Source organism: Petaurus breviceps, unplaced genomic scaffold (assembly GCF_028583685.1).
Source record: "Petaurus breviceps papuanus isolate PSGF00001 unplaced genomic scaffold, PetGlider_PUasm1.0 187, whole genome shotgun sequence".
Lineage (NCBI taxonomy): Eukaryota > Metazoa > Chordata > Mammalia > Diprotodontia > Petauridae > Petaurus > Petaurus breviceps.
Window position 1 is genome coordinate 8,481,052 of NW_027185799.1, and position 5,316 is coordinate 8,486,367.

Here is a 5,316-nt window from a genome sequence, read left to right on the forward strand (position 1 = left end):
TAGAAAGCTACTAGATGTCTGGTAGGAGTGAGTTCTCCCACAGAAGTGGCCTCACCTTGGTATCCAGAGGTCCCTTTCTTCTCTATGTTGGGTGGTCATATGTCCCCCATTCTATGACTGCTTCATTTTGTTTTTGCTTACTACTCTAACTGGTAATGCTATTTAAAATATTACAGTGATTATACATTTGTCTTTGTTCTGAAATAATTTCCTTAAGGTTCACAATAAGTGGGGCCCAGTGGGTAGTCAACCTTAAAACCAGAGTCAGGAATCCATGACTTCAATAAGGGCCAGTCTCTGTGTGACTCTGGGCAATTCATTTAACTTCACATTGTTTCAGGTAACTCTCTAAGATTCTAAATTGCAAATAAAGGGACAATCTGTATTGACAGAAGGGAAAGTCCTTTCCCCTGGGAGTTCTCTCTATCAGTGAAATCACAGGTCTAGTTTCTTGCTCTATCCTAATACTTGAAAACCAGATATTATTGACTTTTCACCAAAGGCAACACTGGTTCTTCCATTCAATGTAACTAGAAGGTGTTGAGTTCCCCCCGACACACACCCCAGCTGTGTTCAGCAGAAGTAAGTGGGTTAAGTAGTCTTGTCTGAACTTTAAAAATGTAGAAGGTCTGGACCACAATAGATTAATGCTTGAATATATTCAATCAGTTGGGATGAATTACTTTTGTTTCAAAACAGAATCCAAAGGAATTGTATAGCAGAGAGTTCATCTCTGGGATATATTTTTAACTGGTGGCTCATCCAGACTAATTTACACCTACAGCTTTGGTAATATAAACGTTGGCTTCATTAAATTATGTTGCCACTAAAGACCATCTGCTCATTAATTCACCAAATGTTTATTGAATGCCTACTATGTGCAAGGTCTTATGTGGGGAAATGCCCATCAACATGTGCACTAAGGTAGTTAGTATACACCTTTAAGGCACAAAGTACAAGCACCCAGACTCTCCTGATATGACTCTTGCAGTTATCTCTCCCACCACTGACCCCCTTCTCCCTCACTCTCACTTTGCCCTCCCTCCATAGTGTTCACGCTTCACCTTGACCACCAAGAAATTAGAACCTTTAGTATTTTGCAATACACTGTAAAAAAAAAAGTCAGGTTGCTAAAGCTTCAGCATCCAGATGTTCATCAGAAAGTATGTCAGCTGGGAATTCTCACCAGAGTTGCCTCTTGATGCCCAATGGCAACTGGCATCAATTTAAGCTCATGCACTTTAGACAGGTTGTCACACGCCCCATCCTTTACTGCCTTTGGCTTTGTGACTGTCCCTCGTGTTCCCAGTGCCTTTGCAGGCCAAAGGGCTCCACCAGATCCTAGGCTGTGGGTGTACTTAGCTCTTGGGACACCATGAATGAAGGGAGGAGGAAGGCCTCTGGGGCCACTAGACACTAGGAATCAAGATTTTTGAAGAGCCTTGGATGGGCCCAGTCTTGAAACCAGTTGCAGTATTTAGAACAGCCCTGTAGTGCAGTCTGTCTCAGTTGCAGGGAAAGGTCAGCATTTCAATCTAGTGTTTTCACACATCTTAAATTAATTTCATAGGCCGGGCTCTCGAGGAGCTTCTCTCTTTAAACAATGTGGTTAAGCTGCCGCACTTTTGCTCATAGGCAGCATTCCGCTCACATTATGATGTGGTTTCTGGAAGTCATGCATGCAGCTGGCTAAACTAAACTAAGCTGTTTCATTAATGAGAGTAAACTCAAAAGAGAATTTGTGAGTGTAGACAAGGCATCTTTGCTTTCTACCAGTAATTCAAACAGCCAGGTAATTAGGGGTACTGGAGAGAGGAAATGTCTCTTTGAATTGCAGTAGCCGACAATCTCCCTCCCCTCCCCACCCTCTTTCTTGCTCTCTCTTTTTCTCTTTGTTTTCTTCCTCCCCACTTCTTCTCTTCTCTCTCAACCCTCCTCTCATTCTCTCTCTTCTCCTTCCCTCTTATGCTTTGGGTAATATGCATTCTTAATCCTCTCTTTTTCTCTCTCTCTCTCTTTCTCTCTCTCCCTCCCTCCCTCTCCCTCCCCCTCCTCTGCTACCTCCTCCTTTCTCTTCCCTTCATCCCCCTCTTCCCACTTCTCTCCATCCCCCTCTCCCATTCCCCTCCATCATCTGTATAATATGCATTCTTCATCTCCTTCCATTTTTTAGTCAAAATATAATGTGCTGGATGGTCATTATAAGATTTTTTTTTTGTTAGATAAGCTTACTGGGTTTTGTTTCTGCAAAATTAATAAAATATCAAGATTAAAACAAAACACCCACAACAAGAATAGAATTATTTTCCTTTTAGGATAAAGCAAACCAACCAACCAAACCAAGCCTACCATTTGAATACCAAAAAGAGAGTGGGAAGGAAAATCTTGACTTCAGGAAGACTCGGTTTTCTTTCCAACCATGGTTTATGCCATCAGTTTTTTTTGAGCTTTCATCTTTATATACTATGGTGGCCAACCAAGCCTATTACTCACCATTGCAGCTGAGGGGGTAGAGAGGGTCCAGCATGACCCTGCCACTTACTAGATATTGTGAACCCTTTGTCAGGCTTCACTTCTGACCTCCCTTATCTGTAAATTGGGGATAATTCCTCTTTTACGTGTTTCATGGACTTGTGATAATTTTATGGCATACTCTATATAGAGCAATACACCCATGTCAGACACTATTGGGATCCATCTCAGAGTATAATGCCTATAAAAGAGAAAGTGCTACACTTGTTACCACTCAGTTTTAAGTAAACATGGATTTCTTTGCTCCCTATCTATACATCCCCAGTTTATTTATCAGGGACTTTACAGGGCATCACAAATTGCCTCCAAAATATCTTTTCAAAAAATGATTCCCCATTATTCCCACTTATACTTTCCAGCCAAGCTGACTTTCTTTCTGTTCCCTGTGTATAACAGTGTATCTTCTACCTCCATGCCTTTGTATAGGCATGGATGAGATACATACATACATATATATATATGCATACATATAAAAGGTACATTACAATTATGAATGTGTGTTGACATGCATACATACACACATATATGTATGTGTAATTTGATTATCTTTGGACATTTTGTTTTCCTTTAATAGAATGTAAGGTTTGTGAGGGTAAGGAAATATATATGTATATGCATGTATATGTATATGCATATAGTATATATGTATATGTGTATACACACATTTATCTGTCTCTCCCACTTCCCCTCTACCCCAATTGAACAATTATAAAAATTAAAAATAAAACCCTCATTACACCCATGCATGTATGTCTTATTCTGCATTTTTAGTCAATTTCTCTGCAAGTGATTGCAGTGTGCTTTACCTTCTGTCTTACATTGTGATTTATCATGGCATTGATCAGAATTTTAAACGTTTTCGAAGCTGTTTTTCTGTATAATGTTATCATTTTAGAAATTATTCTCCTAGTTTGACTTACTTTATATTTACTCAGAGGTCATCTCAGTTTCCTCTGAAATTGTCTATTTTGTCATTTCTTATGGCATAATGATATTGCATTACATTCATATAAATATATATGTATATGTTTATGTATCTATATATGCATGTATTTGTTTAGAATATATATATATATATATACATACATACATACATACATATATATTTGTTTACAGTTAATTAGTCCCTTAGGAACTCTCTTAGCTCATAGCTTTGGGCTACTATAAAAAGAGCTATTAATATATTTTGGTGCACATGGATCCCTTTCCTCTTTTTTTGATCTCTTTATGTAACTGGCTTAGAAATGGTATTGCTGAGTCTAAGGGTATGACCATTTTGGTGACTTTGTGGGAATAGTTCCACATTGCTTCCTAGAATGGCTGGACACATTCATAGTTCCACCAATAGTACATTAATAGACCTGTTTTGGGCAAGAATTGCTTTCATTTTTTATTTTGTATCCCCAGAACCTGGCACAGTTCCTGGCAAACAGTAGGTATTTAACAAATGCTAGCTGAATTGAATGAAATTAGTTTAATTTTCCACCCAGTACAGGAATCCCTTCTATAACACGGGATGAAGAGTCATTTCAGTTCTCCACATTGTCCACCTGCCATCTTTTACTAAAGACAAGAATTTGTGTTACTCACTAGGATATTATTTAAATGTTTCCCTATTTTTGAATCAATGCCCTCTGCCTATTAGGGTCTGTGTTTGATAGACTGCAAATGGTCTCAGATCCAGTAGTGTTTTTTGAAGGAGGTTAGGAGAAAATATTATTAATATATTGTCTCCTTTGTTATAACAAATAGAAGATGAGGAAGACAGAAGATATGCTACCTTAATTTAATAACATTTTTATATACCTAGAATTGCTAATTGATTTTTACACCCTGAAATGGGTGGCTGAGGAAGATTGTAGATTACTCTTCAGAGGACTTTAAATATAGACTATCTTCTCATCTTCTTATAGTGGTTTAAATGTGGTCCTTCCTAAAAGCAGAGGCTGGCCAGGATAACCTTTAAAGGTCTCTTTCTGTCTTAAGATACTCTGATACATCTTCAAAGAAAACCCAGAGCTTCATGCAAAGGACATTTTTCATCTACCAAACTGCATATTTTTACTTAGTTATTTTAAAAGCAATATCAAACCCAGAGAGAAAAATATAGCATTGATGCCAGATCTGATGAGAGCTAACACTTAGTATCAACATGAATACATTTGAATATAAAGAGGTTGGCTTCATCTGACAGCAATGTGTCTCAGGGCTTCGTTGGGGAGGGGGGGTGAAGTATGAGAGAGAGCAGAACTCTGGTTCTTTCTTGTTTTAGCTTCTGTAGTTGTGTTCTTCCACTTCTGAGCAGGTGCAAGTTGCTACAGAACACCCCTCCCAATTCTTTCCCTGCTTTCTCTCCTTTGTCCCCTCTTCCACAACCTCAGGCTATGGATTGTGGCTGGTCTGAGAAGATGACTGGGGGGGGGGTACCAATAATTTCAGTTTGTGGTTTTCTTCCCACCTCAAGTCTTACCTCTACTGAAGCTCTTTGTTTTTCAGATTCTCCGACACAGGATCAGACTGTGAGGACAGATTCAGGAGTGTGCTGGAGTCAGCTCAAAGCTGGTGGAAAGACCAGGTGAAATTTCAGGATGAGCATTTACACCTTGGAAATCAGCAAATGCTGTAAATAAGGGTTTGATTTATTGATATGGTGTTTGTCTGGAATTATGAAAGTGATGGAGTAAATGTTAATAATGCAGGATTATATATGTATATATATGGAGAGAGACAGAGACAGAGAGAGACAGAGAAACAGAGAGACAGAGACAGAGAAACAGAGAGAGA